Genomic DNA, 19,223 nt, shown 5'->3' on the forward strand with positions numbered 1-19,223 from the left:
TTACCATTAAAAAGTCCATTATACTATAAGATGAGACTGACTCCACAAACTATGGTTTGACAAAAATTAAAATATCTCATTATAATAGTCACTTTATATTCTCTGTTCTCTGATTGTTAGCATGCTTGAATTATGATTTGTCCTCTAATTTGTAATTTAAACTTTAGAAATATAGAAGCATACTAATCTGAAATTTCCTTGCAGGACTGGGCTTATCCATTATTTTTTTGAAAGTCCCAAGGTCTCCTGCTGTTGGGTCTTCTAGTGATAAAATCTAGATTGGATTAGGAACTGAGATTTGTGGGTTAAACAGAACTCACACAACTAGCCAAAGTAACTAGTTCCCTGACCATCTATATTAGATGGGTACCATTTACATGCCCCAGCAGTCTTTTGCTGGCTGCTTTCAAAATTCACAATAAAACAGCCATTACTTTAAGCTACATGTTTGTTTTATATTAAAATTCCCCATAAAAGCAAGCATTAAAATCACTATAGAAGAGAAGTGTTGCATTTCCCTTTTTTTTATATTAATTTTTTATTTTTTATAAACAAATATTTTTATCCCCAGGGGTACAGGTCTGTGCATTTCCCTTTTTAAAAAAGATTTTATTTATTTATTTGGCACAGAGAGAGAAATCACAAGTAGGCAGAGAAAGAGGGAGGGAGAAGCAGTCTTATGTGGGGCTCAATCCCAGGACTCTGATATCATGACCTGATGAAGGCAGAGGCTTAATCCACTGAGACACTCAGGCATCCCAGAGTGTAGCATTTCTTGAAAGCTGTTTGGATTTGCAGAAAGAGCCACCTTATTGGATTTTTGCACTAAAGCCAACAGAATCTTTCACCAAGTTGTTTGGCAAGATTAAGGAAAGGAAAAGTGAATTGAGGTAAATCGGAGGAGGAGACGAACCATGAGAGGCTGTGGACTCTGAGGAACAAACTGAGGGTTTTGGAGGGGAAGGGGGGTGGTGGGATGGGTGAGCCTGGTGTTGGGTATTGCATGGAGCACTGGGTGTGGTGCATAAACAATGAATCTTGGAAATTGGGAAAAAAAGATTAATTGGGATTGGCAGGGTAGATTCAAATAGAGAGTGCAAAGCAGAGAATTTTTTTAAAATATGGCAAAATATTAATTTATAGTAACATGTAATGCAGGATGAAACTGGAAAAGTTCTTGCTATGCATCTGCAGTATTTGTGGCAAATTTACCTTTGGTATTCTGACCATGATTTCTCCCTTTGCTGTTAAAATGGTACAAGAATTGTTCAGAGACACTGCACTTCTATGAAAACTAGAAACTATGACAGCAGATGAAATATTTTGCCATTTGGGAAGGAATAAATATGAGCAAACTCTATTTTGAATTGATCACTGATGCCTGTAAAAAAAAAGTTTGTATATTTGGCATCTATATGTTACAGCATAATGCTTGGGGGATATATTTTGAAAGTATCCTTTGCTCTCCCTAGAATAGTTCTTTTATTTTTTTATTTTTTTTTAAAGATTTTATTTATTTAACAGACAGAGATCACAAGTAGCTGGAGAGGCAGACAGAGAGAGAGGAGGAAGCAGGCTCCCTGCTGAGCAGAGAGCCCGATGTGGAGCTCGATCCCAGGACCCTGGGATCATGACCTGAGCCCCTGGGATCATGACCTGAGCCGAAGGCAGAGGCTTTAACCCACTGAGCCACCCAGGTGCCCCGAATAGTTCTTTTATTTAGTCTACCACCAGGACACAACTGCCTCAGTTCCATGCAAGAAGGAGTTCTTGCTCTGTGACATGCTTTTTGAAAATCTTGCCTTCTACTCATCTATGTTGGTGCCCTGTTTCTTTTCTCAGATGATCTGCATCATTTCTTTTATGTTCTCTTCAGCACCTCTCTTCATTACTTCAGGCAAATGAACTTTTTGCAAAGTCCAGGGATCAAGCCTCTCTCACAGCTCATCCTCCACATTCTTTTCCAGGGTATCTAAGGTATAACAGGAAAAAAAGACTGGTAAAGAGAGGAGAAGTGAGTGTGGTGGTCGGGGGAGACGAACCATGAGAGACTGTGGACTCTGAAAAACAAACACAGGGCTTTGGAGGAGAGGTGGGTGGGGTGTTGGGAGAGTCTGGAGGTGGGTATTAAGGAGGGCATGTATTGCATGGCGCACTGGGTGTGGTGCATAAACAGTGAATCTTGGAACACTGAAAAAAATAAAATTAAATTTAAAAACAAAACAAAGCAAAACAAAACAAAAAGAATGCACCAAACTAAAACAAAACAAACAAAAAAACCCACAAAACTTAAGTATCAACTTACTAATTTATGGGGGTGGCATTTCCTTAGGCATAAAAAAAGTCTAGGGGATATTTAATATATTTAGTGGATTAAGTTAACACCTATAAACCATTGGTCATGAGACTATAACAGTTTTCATTCATTCATCTGGTCATGCTTACATTCATTATTAAAAACATATTTTGGGGACACTTAAAATAAGCGAGCTAGTGATCTGAGTGGTGATAATACAGTAGTGAACAAATTATGAATCCTACTATTATGGATTTACAGTTTATTGGGGGAAAGTATATATTTTTTAAATAAAAAAATGAATACATAAATGAAAACTATGGTGAATAATTTTTTAAAGTTATGAGAAAAACTGTTGTAATGGGTGGGGTACTCTGGACTGGGTAATCAGAGGAGTACTCTTAAAGAAATGGCATAAATCATATCTGAAGAATGATAAAGATCTAGACACATGGTAGAGGTAGGGGTAGGGATCAAGCACATTACAGAAGGAAATAGTATTCCAGGGCCTTGATGTGGGAACAAGCTTGGCCATGGTGAAATAGGGAGAAAGTTGCACAATAAGAGCCCGGGAAGTTTTGTGAAAAAAAGGAGAATTCATTCCTTTTCTCTATCTCACAGTTGAGTTGGAACATCTCATTTCATATCTTCTGTCCTTGGCTTGGCCTGATACGTACACCATCAGATTCCCTGTTTCTCAGGCCTTTGGACTCAGACTGAATGACATTACTGATAGGATTAGGAATCTGAGAGTGAGAATGGGAAATGTCTTGTGACATCAATTTTAACCTGTGAGACAGACAAGCTTGAAATCCTATAGATGAACCTAAATGTGTGTGAATGAAGTCAGGGCTGTGGTACAGGTTATAGAGTTACAGTTGGTGTTGAAATATGGTCATGGATAAAGCCACTTTCCCATTACCAAAAGAGAGATGAAGTTTAAAGAGAACAACATTTGACACTTGGAATTAAGGAAATTATTTGGGCCTATTGTTAATTATCCTTATGGTAATTATTTGTCAGTATTTAATATAATTCACTTTTAGCTGATGGCAAGCAAGGAGAAGGAAAAAATGTAGCTGTCCACATGACATTAAAGTTTCAATTCATGAATAAAAAATAAGTCAATAAAAAATTCCAAACATCCAGATATTATCTAAGCAAAACATATCATATATCATGTAAGCAAAAATAAAAATGTTTATGTTTTCTATCAAGTTGCTTTTTTGTTCCATGCACACAGCCTAATGTGCATTTCATATTGAACATTTCTTTTACTTATTAAGAATTTTAATAAATTATTTGATGTATTTTTTAATTATCTCAGAATTATTATTTTCAAAGCTCTCACTTTTCCCCATTACAACTAATCAAAAATTTATCTCCAAGTGACAAGGGAGTGTGGGTGATGAATCCCAAAACTAGAAAAGAGTAAAATACATATTTTCAGATGGAAACTAAATACAAATTCACCAGAAAAAGTAAGGTCTTGGAAATGACAAGTTTAATGGCTTCAGTTCACTCCCTGGAAAGTCATTAGGTAATTATTAAGGATTTTATTTATTTACTTGACAGAGAGAGAGTACAAGCAAGGGGAGCAGCCCGCAGAGGGAGAAAAAGACTCCTAATGGAGCAGGAGGCCCGACATGAGACTAGATCTAAGAACTCTGGGATCATTATATGAGCCAAAGGCAGACGCTTAACTGATTGAGCCACCCAGGCACCCTATCATTATGTAATTAAAAGACAACAGATACTCATTCAAAGGCTTAACAAATTATAGTCAAGTCACACTGATTTCACTTTTTTATGATTAAGTAGGAGATCTAGAGATAAAAAAAAATATAGGACATATGCTCAAAATATATTGGTTTCAATAAACCTTTGAATGAGTCAAATTTACCTAGGAACAGGGACGCCTGGGTGGCTCAGTTGGTTGGGCGGCTGCCTTCGGCTCAGGTCATGATCCTGGTGTCCTGGGATCAGTCCCACATCAGGCTCCTTGCTCAGCGGGGAGCCTGATTCTCCCTCTGCCTCTGCCTGCCATTTTGTCTGCCTGTGCTCACATTCTCTCTCTCTAACAAATAAATAAATAAAATTTATTAAAAAATATTTATCTATGAACATGAGGTTAAAACACATTAGACATTTCAGAACTACTCAGACATTTTTATTCACTGCCACATTTGTAAGTCAGATGTGTTGTGGGACACCTGAGAAGAAGGGGAGAGAGGAAACAATGCACTGTATAAAGAATAACTGCAAATGTGTTTATATGTTGGTAGTGTTAAAACACATACACACACACACACACACACACACACTCCCACAGACTGCACACAACCGCACATTTAGAATACATCAAAAGGAGAGGACGCCTGGGTGGCTTAGTCTCTTAAGTTTCTGCCTTCAGCTCAGGTCCTAATCTCAGGGTGCTGGGAGCTGGATCCCAGCTCCATCTTGGATCGTCTCCACTTTGAATCAAGTCTCCATCTTGCTTCCTGTTCAATGGGGAGTCTGCTTCTCTTTCATCCTCTGCACTTCCCCCTCCCCTCCTTATGCTCTTTCTCTCTCAAATAAATATAAATAAATAAATAAATAAATAAATAAATAAATAAATCTTTTAAAAAATAAGAATATATCAAAAGGAAAAATAAAATTACCACTTTTAAGCAACTTGTAAATATGTAGAGTCTAAGTAATTTGAGATTTTCAGTGGGTTCTGTAGAACTATTTGCCAGTAAGGAAGACTGTGAGAATTGATAAGTAAAAAATATAATAAGATCAGTTTTTCCCATGTTAGCAAACTTATCTCCTAAAGAATTACATATTATTTTTATTGTTACAGCATTTCAATTTTTATTTCTATTTTGAGTTTATTATTTTAATTTAATTCCTATCACCTATTTAATACATTCCATCACTCACCTCCCCTCTGGTAGCCATAAGTTTGTTTTCTATAGTTAAGAGTCTGTTTCTTGGTTTGCCTCTGTTCTATTTTTCCTTTGCTCATTTGTTTCTTAAATTTCACATGAGTGAAATCATATGGCATTTGTCTATTTGTCTTTCTCTGACTTATTTCTCTTTATTAGCATTATGGACCCATCCATGTTGTAAATAACAAGATTTCATTTTTATGGGTGAATAATATTCCTCACGCACGTGTGTGTGTGTGTGTGTGTGTGTGTGTGTGTGTGCGCGTGCATGCATGTGTGTGTGAGAGAGAGAGAGTGTGTGTGTATCTTCTTTATCCATTCATTTACTGATGGACATGGGCTGCTTCCACAATTTGGCTATTGTAGATAATGCTGCTATAAACATCAGGGTGCATATATCCCTTTAAATGTGTGTTTTGTATTTTTCTAAATATCCTGTAGTGTGATTACTGGATCATAGGGTAATTCTATTTTTGATATTTTAAGGAACTTCCATACTGTTTTCTACAGTGGCCACACTGACATAGGGTAATTTTATTTATTTTTTTAAAGCTTTTATTTATTTATTTGGAGAGATATTGAGGGAAAACATGGGAAGAAGGGGCAGAGGAAGAAAGAGACTCCTTGCTCAGCAGGGAGCCTGATGTGGGACTCAATCCCAGGACCCTAGGATCAAGACTTGAGCCAAGGCAGATACTTAACCGACTGACACCCAGACACCCTGACATATGGTAATTTTAAAGTAGGATATGAAACCAAACAATTTTTAGCTTTGTTTCACCACTTGCCTCCCTCCCTTGCCCAGTGATTTTATGGTAGAAAATATTTCTCAATGCCAAGGTCAGGCAAATATCAACATATCATTTCTTCTACTGCATAAGAGTTTCACATTTAAACATTTAATGCATTGACTTACCTGGAATTTGTATGTCTTTTTATTCCTTCCACAAACTTAATAGTGAAACTGAACCACATATATAACAATATTTTGACCAAGGAGAGATTTTGTGGCAGGAAGTTCAACAACTAAACTCATGTTGGTCAGGTTATTAAACTGTTGCACTTAAATATTTCCTTTCAGTGAAGCAAATCACATAAACACTTAAATGAGAGATGTGCATTTTCGCCATACAGTTTTCTCCTGGTTTTTCAGTAATTTGATAAATAAAGAATGACATACTATATTTTATAACTATGTAGAAGTTGACACTGACAGACACATTATATTGAAAAATATGGTGGTATAAAATGGTGGTTTTGATAACAATATACAAAACTCATAGTAAAAATAAATACATTTTACTCTCAAATATATTTTTTATTTCTAAAAATATAATTTTAAATAATATTTCAACTAAATAAGAAAATTTTGAACCCCTTGTGATCTCTGATCATGTCTGACTTATTTTATAACCCTAACCTCATGACATACAATAGGCACTCAGTAGATTTTAACTTAATGAGATTCATGGATAATTTACACAAGAAAATAATCACAATGCTTTTATAATTAGAACGTACTAATAAAATAAGACTTGCAAGTTGATAAATCCATATGGGGAGATCTATTTATTTAACTATTAATATTGTGAATAATTTTTTTGTATATTCAATTTATTAAATTCCAGTTAGTTAACCAGTGTAATATTAACTTCAGATATAGAATTTAGTGATTCATTTACATGCAAACACAGTGCTCCTCACAATAAATACCCTTTTCTTAAAAAAATGTTGACTTTATTTTTTCAGTATTCCAAAATTCACTGTATATGTACCACACCCAATGCTCCATGCAATATTTGCCTTCCTTATTACCCAACACCAGGCTCACCCACCCCCCAACCCTCAGTTGTTTCTCAGAGTCCACAGTCTCTCATAGTTCATGTCCCCTTCTGATTTCCCCCCCAATTCACTTCTCCTTTCCTTCTCCTAATGTCCTCCATGATATTCCTTATGTCCAACAAGTAAGTAAAGCCATATGATAATTGACTTTCTCTGCTTGACTTATTTCACTCAGCATAATTTCCTCCAGGCCTGTCCATGTTAATACAAAAGTTGTATCATCCTTTCTGACAGCTGTGTAGTATTCTATTTATATATGGACCATACCTCCTTTATCCATTCGTCTGTTGAAGTACATCTTGGCTCTTTCCACAGTTTGGCGATTGTGGCCATTGCTGCTAGGAACATTGGGGTACAGATAGCCCTTCTTTTCACTGCATCTGTATCTTTGGGGTAAATACCCAGAAGTGCAATTGCTGGGTCATAGGGTAGCTCTATTTTTAATTTTTTGAGGATGTCCACACTGTTTTCCAAAATGGATGCACCAACTTGCATTCCCACCAACAGTGTAAGAGGGTTCCCCTTTCTCCATATCCTATCCAACATTTGTTGTTTCCTGTCCTGTTAATCTTTGCCATTCTAATTGGTCTAAAGTGAGGTGGTATCTCAATGCAGTTTTGATTTGAATTTCCCAGATGGCTAATGATGATGAACATTTTCTCATGTGTCTGCTAACAATTTGTATGTCTTCTTTGGAGAAGTGTCTGTTCATGTCTTATGCCCATTTTCTGACATGATTATCTGGATTTTTTGCGGTTTGAGTTCTTTATAGATCTTGGATATCAGCCCTTTGTCTACAGTGTCATTTGCAAATATCTTCTCCCATTTCCTGGGCTCCCTCTTGGTTTTGTTGACTGTTTCCTTTGCTGTACAGAGGCTTTTCATCCTGATGAGGTCCCAAAAGTTCATTTTTACTTTTGTTTCCCTTGCCTTTGGAGTTGTCTTTTTTTTTTTTTTTTAGATTTTATTTATTCATTTGACAGAGAGAGATTACAAGTAGGCAGAGAGGCAGGCAGAGAGAAAGAAGAGGAAGCAGGCTCCCGGCTGAGCAGAGAGCCCAATGCGGCACTCGATCCCAGGACCCTGAGATCATGACCTGAGCCGAAGGCAGTGGCTTAACCCACTGAGCCACCCAGGCGCCCTGGAGTTGAATCTTAAAAGAAGTTGCTGTGTCCAATGTCAAAGAGGTTACTGCCTATGTTCTCCTCTAGGATCTTGATAGACTACTGTCTCACATTGAGTTCTTTCTTCCATTTTGCATTTATCTTTGTGTATGGTGTAAGAAAATGAACAAGTTTCATTCTCCTATACAGAGCTGTCCAATTTTCCCAGCATCACTTATTGAAAAGACAGTCTTTTTTTCACAGGATATTTTTTCCTGCTTTGTTGAAGATTATTTGACCATAGAGTTGAGAGTCCATATCTGGGTTCTCTATTCTGTTTCATTGTTCCATGTCTGTTTTTGTGCCAGTACCATGTTGTCTTGGTGACCACAGCTTTGTAATAAAACTTACAACCAGACAATGTGATGACCCCAGTTTTGTTTTTCTTTTTCAACATTTCCATAGTAATTTGGTGTCTTTTCTGATTCCATAAAAATTTTAGGACTGTTTTTCCAGCACTTTGGAAAATGCCAGTAAAATTTTGATTGGGATGGCATTGAAAGTATAGATTGTTCTGGGCAGTATAGACATTTTGATAATATTTATTCTTCAGATCCATGAGCATGGAATGCTTTTCCATCTTTTTGTGTCTTCTTCAATTTCTTTCATGAGTGTTCTGTCGTTCCTTGAGTACAGACCCTTTATCTCTTTAGTTAGGTTTATTTCCAGGCATCTTATGGTTCTTGGTGCCATAGTAAATGGAATTGATTCTCTAATTTCCCTTTCTATAATTTCATTGTTAGAGTATAAGAAGGCAACTCACTTCTGTGAATTGACTTTGTATCCCAGCACATTACTGAATTGCTGTATGAGTTCTAGTAGTTTTGGGGGGTGGAATCTTTTGGGTTTTCCATATAAAGTATCATGTCATCTGCGAAGAGAGAGAGTTTGACTTCTTCTTTGTCAATTTGAATACCTTTTATTTCTTTTCATTGTCTGATTGTTGTTGCTAGGACTTCTAGTACTATGTTGAAAAACAGAGACAAGAGTGGGCATCCTTGTCGTGTTCCTGATCTCAATGGGAAGACTCTCAGATTCTCCCATTGAGAATGATATTTGCTGTGGGTATTTCATAGATGAATTTTATGAAGCTGAGGAATATTCCCTCTATCCCTATACTTTGAATCATTTTAATCAGGAAACAGATTCTGTATCCTGTCAAAAGATTTTTCTGCATCAATTGAGAGGATCAAGTGGTTCTTCTCTTCTCTTACTGATTTGTTCTATCGCATTGATTTGCGAATGTTGAACCACTCTTGTATCCCAGGGATTTATCCCACCTGGTCATGGTGAATAATCTTTTAAATGTATTGTTGGATCCTACTAGCTAGGATCTTGTTGAGAATCTTGGCATCCATATTCATCAGGAATATTGGTCTGAAATTCTCCTTTTTGGTGGGGCTTTGCCTGGTTTGAGGATCAGGGTCATGTTGGCTTCACAGAAAGAGTCTGGAAGCTTTCCTTTTGTTTCTCTTTTTTGAAACAGCTTCAGGGCAATAAATATTATTTTTTCTTTAAATGTTTGGCAGAATTCCCCAGGGAATCCGTCAGGTCCTGGGCTCTTGTTTTTTGGGAGGTTTTTGATCACTGCTTCAATCTTGTTACTAGATGCTGGTCTATTCAGGTTGTCAATTTCTTTCTATTTCAGTCTTGGAAGTTTATAGTTTCCAAGAATACATCCATTACTTCCAGGTTGCTTAACCTATTGGCATCTAACTGTTGATAATTTCTGATGATTTCTTGTATTTCCCTGGTGTTAGTCATGATCTCTCCCTTTTCATTTTAATTTTATTAGTTTGGGTCTTCTCTCTTCACTTTTGGGTTAGTTTGGCAAGCAGTTTATTGATTTTGTTAATTCTTTCAAAGAACCAGCTTCTAGTTCCTTTGATGTCTTCTACAGTATCTCTAGTTTCCAACTCATTGATCTTTGCTCTAATCTTAATTATTTCCTTTCTTGTGTGTGGGGTTGGCTTAATTTTTTGTTGATTCTCCAGTTCTTTAAGGTGTAAAGAGAGCTAGTGCATTTGGGATTTTTCAATTTTTTTGAGGGAGACTTGGATGGCTATGTATTTCCCCTTTAGGACCACCTTTGTCATATTCCATAGGTTTTGGACCAATGTGTCTTCACTCTCATTGGTTTCCATTGTTTAAGTTCTTGTTTGATTTCCTGGTTTCTCCAAAGATTCTTGAGGAAAATGATTTTTAGCTTCCAAGTGTTTGAATTCCTTCCAAACTTTATCTTGTGGTTGAGTTCCAGTTTCAAAGCACTGTGGTTTGAGAATATGCAGGGAATAATCTCAGTCTTTTGGTGTTGGTTGAGCCCTGATTTGTAACCCAGTATGTGGTCTATTCTAGAGAAAGTTCCATATATGCTTGAGAAGAATGAGTATTCTGTTGTTTTAGGATGGAATGTTCTGTGTATATCTATGAGGTCCATCTGGTCCAATGTGTCATTAAAAGCTCTTATTTCTTTTTTTATTTTCTGCTTAGATAATCTGTCTATTGCTGAGAGTGGCATATTAAGATCCCCTGCAATTTATGTATTCTTATCAATATGATCCTTTATTTTGGTAAACATTTGGCTTATGTAGTTGGCTGTTCCCATGTTGTGAGCCTAAATATTTAGAATTGTGAGATCCTCTTGATGGATAGACCCTTTAAGAATGATGTAGTGTCCTTCTATATCTCTGACTACAGTCTTTAGCTTAAGATCTAATTTATCTGATATGAGAATTGCTACCCTAGCTTCTTTTGAGGCCCATTGGCATGAAAGATATTTCTCCATCCCTTCACTTTCAATCTGATGTATCTTTAGGTTCCAAATATGTTTCCTGTAGACAGCATATGGATGGGACTTGTCGTTTTATTCAGTTTGCAACCCTGTACCATTTTATGGGAGCATTTAGGCTGTTCATGTTGAGAATGATTATTGAAAGATAAGTTTTTATTGACATCATGTTGCCTGTAAAGTCCTTGTTTCTACAGATTGTCTCTATAGTTCTATGTCACTCTTGGGTTCTTTCTTCTTTTATATAACCCTCCTTAATATTTCTTGTAGTGTTAGCTTCGTGGTCACATAATCTTTTAAACTTTGCTGGTCTTGGAAGCTCTGTATCTCTCCAGCCATTCTGAAAGTCAGCCTTGGCTGCAGGTTCTTCTCATTTAGTGCTCTGATTTGTCTTGCCAGGCCTTTCAGGCTTGCTAGGTTTCTGTGGACAGGTCTGACATTATTCTGATTGTCCTCCCTCTGCACATAGGAATTTCTTCACCCTAGCTGTCCTTAAGTCTTCTCTGAATTTATTAATCATGAATTTTTCAATAACATGCCTAGAAGTCTTTCTGCCCTCATTGATCTTGGGGGTGTCCTCTCTGCCTCTAGGACATGAACACTTTTTCCATTCCTCAGGTTAGGGAAACTGTCATCTAGGATTTGTTCAACTATATCTTCTAGTCCTCTTTCTCTCTCCACCCCTTCTGGGATCCCAATAATTCTGACATTGGAATATTTCATGCCATCATTTATTTCCCTAGTTCTGTTTTCGTGATTTCTAAGCTGTTCCTTCCAGAACTCCTCCTGATTCTTCTTTTCTATCAGTTTCTCTCCTAGATCACTAATTTGATCTTCTGCCTCATTTACCCTAGAGTATTTAGTATTTATTTAATACTGTTAGAGTATTTAGATTAGATTAGATCTCATTGATAGCATATTTAAGTTCTTCCAAATCAGCTCCCACTTCTGCCCTTAGAGATTCTATGTTGCCATTAATTGTCTTCTCCAACCTAGCCATTACCTGGATTATCGTTACCCTGAATTATATTGCTGACATATTGTTTTAGTCCATATCCAATAGTTTTGTGGCAAAGGTCACAGTTTCTGAATTTTTCCTATGTTGGGTGTTCCTCCTCTTAGTCATTTTGGTGAGAGGTGGTTGAGAGGATGTATAGCTGAATATATCAGTCACAATCCAGGCAGGGTGCACCCTGGAAAGTTTTGGAGCAATCATAATTCACCACCAAAAAAAAGAAAGAGAGAGAGAGAGAGAGAGAGAGAGAAAACCCAGCCAAAATGAGCCCCAAAAGTAAGATTTATAAGGCACAAAAGCAAAAACAAACAAAAAGACTGACAAAAGGAAAAGAAAAAAAAAAGGCAAAATGGGCCCCAAGAATAAGATTTATATAGTATAAAAACAAAACAAATACACAGAAACACTGACAAAAAAAATAATATGGGAAGATGCTTATAAATGCTCAATGTGGGCGAGGAAGCTTATTTCAGTTTTTTTCTGGGTGCATTTTTTTATCTTTGTTAAAGGACTCAACTTTCCAGAGATACAGGGTAATTAAAACTGGTTTATACATAGGGATAGTGTTGAATAGGGGAAAAGGACTACCTTGAAGCTTATATCTATATATATATTTTTTTTAAAGAAAGAGAAACAAAGGTATATTTAAGAAAAAAGTGCAAGTTAAAAAGTTATTATGGAATAAGTTGTATTAAACATCTGGTTGTAATGTTAAGTAGGTTAAGGAAATAAAAGAACAAGAATCATGAGAATGAATTTAAAAAAAAAGAAAGAAAAAAGAAAAGTTGTATCTATGAAAAATACAGATTTGGGGGCAATACCAGGAGCTTAATATATTGTTTTCCCCTGATGTTGGGGTTTTACAGTTTATGGGGACCCTGTGGTGGTTGTCCCCTTGTTCTTCTGATTTGTCTACTGGGGGAGGGGACTGCTGCATTGTTTTTCAGTCAGTCTTGGCTGGGCCTATCAAGGGGCTGGGCTCTGTGGAAACAGGTTTTTCAGACTTTTGTTCTCTTGAGGTTTTTATTCTTTGGTGGCTTTTTGTACCTTTTCAGAAGGTTAGTGCAAAGTAAACTGTCCATACCCAGACCTCCCCCTCAGAGAGAAGCCTCAGTCTGCTCCCCTCTGGATGATCCAGAATTCACAGACTCTCCCTCTGCAAACTGCACTGAACACCACAACCTCCCACAGGTGGTGCGTACCCCCAGCCACCATCTCAGTGGGCACCCAACGCCTCTGCTTGTCTCTGCACCCCTCTGCCCCTAAAACCACCAATAATACTGGTTCACTCGAGCCTGATCCCCTGGCTGCCATTGCCAGGGACTGCTGTTTGAAGCCCATGCCCATGTCCACACCAGGAGCATTCAGAGCTGGCAGTGGTGCAGGTTGAGCAAGGCTGCAGGCCCAGAGACTGCCAGCTGGAGCCTGCATGGGGCTCTCTCAGGCACAGGTGGGGACCAGTTGTGACCACCCTGGAACCATGGGCTTAGGCTCATGTCCATGGCTGCCTGATCCCACTAATTACCCATTAATATCCTTTGTTCTTTTTGAGCGCTATTAACCAGTCTTCAAGTTAATGCTGGTCCCCCAGCACAGGACACTTTCATATTGGGGTCACCTCTGGTGGTTCCTTCCCCCTTCTGTTTATCCTCTGAAATCAGTATGAGCACTTCTATTCCTCTGTATCTCTCCACTGATGATCTCCTGCCCCCAAAGAGATCCAGAAGTGTATAATCTTATATGTCATGCTGACTTCATGGATATTCAGAGTGTTCTGGTAGATATTTAGCTCAATTTAGGGGACACATTGAAACAGGGTCTCCTACTTCTCCACCATCTTGCCCCTCGCCACATTAGGGAGGTTTTCAGCCACTATTTCCTGAAATAAGTTTTCTGTCCTTTTTTATTTCCTCTTCCAGGACTCCTATTCTTGGAGTCACTGAATTCCCTAAGTCTATTCTCACCTTCCATAATCCTTTCTCTTTTTTGTTCAGCTTCATTTTTTTCTTTTCTTTTCTTTTTGTCTCTTTTCTTTCTGTCTCTTTTCTTTTCTTTTTCTCCTATTCCTCTGCCACCTTGCCCCCAATCCTAATAAGTACCCTACTTAATTCCCATCTCCTATTTAACCCACCCCACACCTCCCTGTTTGTTCTCTATAATTAAGAGACTGTTTTATCATTTGCCTCTCTCTTTTTTTTCTCCCTATGTTCACTTGTTTTGTTTCTTAAATTCCACATATGAGTGAAACTATGTAGTATTTGTGTTTCTCTGACTGATTCCACTTACCATTATACTCTATAGCTCCATCCATGTAGTTGTAAGTGGCAAGATTTCATTCTTTTTGATAGCTGAGTAACTTTCCATTGTATTAATATACTACAATTTCTTTTTTAAGGTTTTATTTATTTATTTGACACAGAGAGAGATCACAAGTAGGGAGAGCAGCAGGCAGAGAGAAAAGGGAAGCAGGCTCCCTGCTGAGCAGAGTCCGATGTGGGGCTCAATCCCAGGACCCTGAGATCATGATCTGAGCTGAAGGCAGAGGCTTAAACCACTGAATCACCCAGGTGCCCCCTATACTACAACTTCTTTATCCACTCATCAGACAATAGACATTTGAGCTTTTTCCATAATTTGACTACTGTTGATAATAAACATCTGGGTGCATGTATCCCTTCAAGTCACTATGTTTGTATCCTTTGGGTAAATACCTAGTAGTGCAATTGCTGGATCATGAAGTAGTTCTATTTTTCACTTTTAAGGAAAACCCATACTGTTTTTCAGAACAGCTACAACAATTTATATTTCCATAAACACTGTAACAGGGTTGTCCTTTGTCTGCATCCTTGCCAACATCTGTTGTTTACTGTGTTGTTAATTTTAGCCATTCTGATGGGTATGGGTCAATATCTATTGTGGTTTTGATTTGTATTTCCCTGATGATTGGTGATTCAGCCTCTTTTCATGTGTCTATTAGCCATCTGTATGTCTTCTTTGGAAAAATGTCTCATTCATGTCTTCTGTCCCCTTTTTAACAAGATTATTTGTTTTTTGAGTGTTGAGTTTTATACATTATTTATAGATTTTAAATACTAACCCTTTATTAGTTATGTCATCTGTAAATATCTTCTCCGATTCCAAAGGTTGGCTTTTAGTTTTGTTTATAGTTTCCTTCACTGTGTAGAAAGTCTTTTCTCTTGAATACTTTTTATAAAATATTTTATTTATTTGACAGAGAGAGAGAGATCCAAAGTAGGCAGAGAGGCAGGCAGAGAGAGGGGGGGAAGCAGGCTCCCTGCTAAGCAGAAAGCCTGATGCGGGGGCTCGATCCCAGGACCCTGAGATCTTGACCTGACCGGAAGGCAGAGTTTTTAACCCACTGAGCCACCCAGCCACCCCTTGTATACTTCTTTTGTATAAAGATTTCTATTAGTGCAAAATACAAGATACTCTATGGGTAATGATATAATTATGCACTATAATTTTAAATGTTAATTCTTATAATTAAATGCAATTCATTGTAAATATATTACATATATACTGAGTTGGAAACTAATTAGACTGTTTGCATTGATAAGATGCTGTGATTCAGAGTGTAAAAGGGACACATTAAACTGAAAGATCTTAAAACAAAAAATTTTTGATTTACTTAAATTCTGTATACTCAGGAACATTATAACTTCTTAATCAATGTTAAGTGTTAATGAGACAGCTATGTAATTATGTCACTATTTTCAGTTAGACTGGATATTGGGCCTTTAAATATATTATCAATAAGAAACCCAGTTTTACAATATAACAGATAATTGATATAACAGAATGAACAAAATTGTAGAACAAGTTCATACTTTCATTTTTCAAATAATAGAAATGCAAGGTTTTTATACCTTTTCAGTGACACTTTCTAAAAATCAGAGAATCTAAAATAAATTTTTTCAACATTTTGTTTTTAAGTAATTTCTACAACCAAAATGGGGCTTGAACTCACAACCTAAAGGTCAAGACAACCTAAAGCTCTACCAACTGAGCCAGACAGGTGCCCCTGAAATTAAATTTTAAATAAAAAATAGTACTTGTCTTTAGTATCTATTGTCTTTACTGATTATAAAAGCTATACATGCTCATTGACAAACAGATGAAAAATTTGCCAAGTACAAAGTGGAACTTTCCACTTGTCTGACCACTTCACCATTCCTTCTTCTTCTTCTTTTTTTTTTTTTTAAGGTTTTATTTATTTATTTGAGGGAGAGAGAACACATGAACAAGAGAGCACAAGTGGGATGAGGGGACAGAAGAAGGAGAGGGAAAAGAAATATCCCTGTGCAGGGCTCAATCCCAGACCCTGGGATCATGACCTGAGCCAAAGACAGCCACTTAACCGACTGACCCACCCAGGTGCTACACGTCACCACAACTTCTAAACAAACAAATTTTTGAGTATTTTAAAATAAAGAGAAAAAGAAAATCCCCACTTTTTTTCACACTTTTCCTTCATCCTTCTCGAAAGGTGGAAACACACATATAATCAGATTCCTAGACACTATATTAGAAGATCATACCCTTTTCTATTATATTCTCTACTATATTATATATTCTTTAATATATAATCTATATTGTATTATATTCTCTAATGCTTCCTATTTCTTTGTAACTAGGGCTATATAAAAGGACAGAAAACATTTCTACTTTCAATTTTTTTTTTTTTTGAGAAACCTCCATACTGTTTTACACAATGTCTGTACCAAATTATATTCCCACCAACAGTGCATGAGGGTTCTTTTTTCTAGACATACTCACCAACTTTTGCTTCTGTACTTTGTCAAATTTTTTTTTCAGAATCTATTGAAATTATCATATGGTTTTTATCCTTTCTCTTATTGATCTGACATATCACAAAGATTGATTTGTGATTACTGAACCACACTTGCATCCTGGAATAAATCATAATTGATCATAGTGAATTAATTTTTTAATGTCGAATAAATGAAACAAGATGGGATTGGGAGGGAGACAAACCATAAGTGACTCTTAATCTCACAAAACAAACTGAGGGTTGTTGGGGGGAGGGGGTTTGGGAGAAGGGGGTGGGATTAATGTCTTTTTAGATTCAGTTCGCTATATTTTGTTCAGGATTTTGCATCTATGTTCATCATAGATTTTGGTCTATAGTTCTCTCTCTCTCTCTCTCTCTCTCTCTCTTTCTCTCTCTCTGTGGTGCTTTTAGGTTGTGTATCTGGATAATGCTGGCCTCACAGGATCAATCTGGAAGCTTTCTTTCCTCTGCTAGTTTTTTGTTTCCCAGAGTCAAGGGCCTCTCTCACGGTTTGTTTCCCTCACTGATTTCTTTCCATTCAGTTTTCTCTCCTTTCCCCAAGGTCTTCTGTGCTATATCTTATATTCCATATATAGGTGAAACCATATGGTAATTTTCTTTCTCTGATTGACTTATTTCAATTAGTGTAATACCTTCCAGCTCCATCCAGGTCAATGTAAATTGTATTAATCCTTTCTGATGGCTGAGTAGTATTCCATTGTATATATGAACCACATCTTCTTTATCCATTTATCTGTTGAAAGACATCTTGGCGCCTTCCACAATTTGATTATTGTGGACATCACTGCTATGAACATTGGGGTGCATGTGCTCCTTTTCACTACATATGTATCCTTGGGATAAATAACCATACTGTATTTGCCAGGTCATAGGGTAGCTCTACTTTTACAGTCCTGAGGAACCTCTATACTGTTTTCCAGAGTGGCTGTACCATCCTGCATTCCCATTATCAGTGTCAGAGGGATCCCCTTTCTCCACATGCCCACCAACTTTTGTTGTTTCCTGTCTTGCTAATTTTAGCCATTCTAACTGGTGTAAGGTGTTATCTCATTGTGGTTTTGATTTGTATTTCCCTGATGACAAGTGGTATGGAGCATTTTTTCATATGTATATCAGTGATTTGTATGTCTTCTTTGGAGAAATGTCTGCTCATCTCTCCTGGCCATCCCTTGGCTGGATTATTTGTTTTTTCAATGTTGAGTTTGGTGAGTTCTTTGTAGATTTTGGATACCAACCCTTTATTTGATATGTCATTTGCAAATATCTTCTCCCATTACTTGGGTTACCTTTTGGTTTAGTTGACCATTTCCTTTATTGTGAAGTAGTCTTTTATCTTCATGGAGTTCCAATATTTTATTTTTTACCTTTGTTTCCCTTGCCTTAAGTGACATGTCTTGCAAGAGATTGTTGCAGCTGATGTCAGAGAAGTTGCTGCTTGTGTTTTCCTCTAGGATTCCGATCGGTTGATGTTTCACATTTAAACCTTTATCCATTTTGAATTTATCTTTGTATATGGTATAAGAGAATGGCCCAGTTTCATTCTTCTGCATGTGGCTGTCCAGTATTCCCAATGCGATATATTTAATAGACTGTCTTTTTTCCTTTAGCTATTCTTTGCTGCTTTGTTGAAAATTAGTTGACTGTAGAGTTGACAGTCCATTTCTGGGGTCCCTATTCTTTTTTAAAAATTTTTTTTTTATTTTTTCAGCGCTCCAAGAGTCATTGTTTATGCACCAAAACTCAGTGCTCCATGCAATACATGCCCTCCTTAATATCCACCACCAGGACTCTGAGAAAAAAACTGAGGGTTCTGGAGGGGAAGGAGGTCGGGATATGAGTGACCCTGGTGGTGGGGTCTCTATTTTGTTCTGTTGATTGAATGTCTCTGTTTTTGTGCCAGTACCATGAACATCTTGATGACTTGATGACTACATCTTTGTAATATAGCTTGAAGTCAGGCAGTGTGATGCCCCCAGCTTGGGTTTTCTTTTTCAACATTCCCTTGGCCATTCAGGGTCTTTTCTGGTTCCATGCAACTTTTAGGATTCTTTGTTCTAGCTCTGTGAAAAACTTCAATTATGTTGAACGTGTAGTGTTCTTTGAATAGCACGGACATTTTAACAATCTTTATTCTTCCAATCCATGAGCATGGAATGTTTTTCCATCTCTTCGTGTCTTCATCAATTTTGTTCATAAGTGTTTTGTACTTTTTAGGAAAGAGATCCTTTATCCCCTTGGTTAGGTTTATTCTTAGGTCCTTATGGTTTTTGGTGCAATTGTAAATGGGATTAATACCTTAATTTCTCTTTCTTCAGTCACAGGGGTAGTGTATACAAATGCAACTGATTT

The sequence above is a fragment of the Mustela erminea genome, chromosome X (assembly GCF_009829155.1).
Source record: "Mustela erminea isolate mMusErm1 chromosome X, mMusErm1.Pri, whole genome shotgun sequence".
Taxonomy (NCBI): domain Eukaryota; kingdom Metazoa; phylum Chordata; class Mammalia; order Carnivora; family Mustelidae; genus Mustela; species Mustela erminea.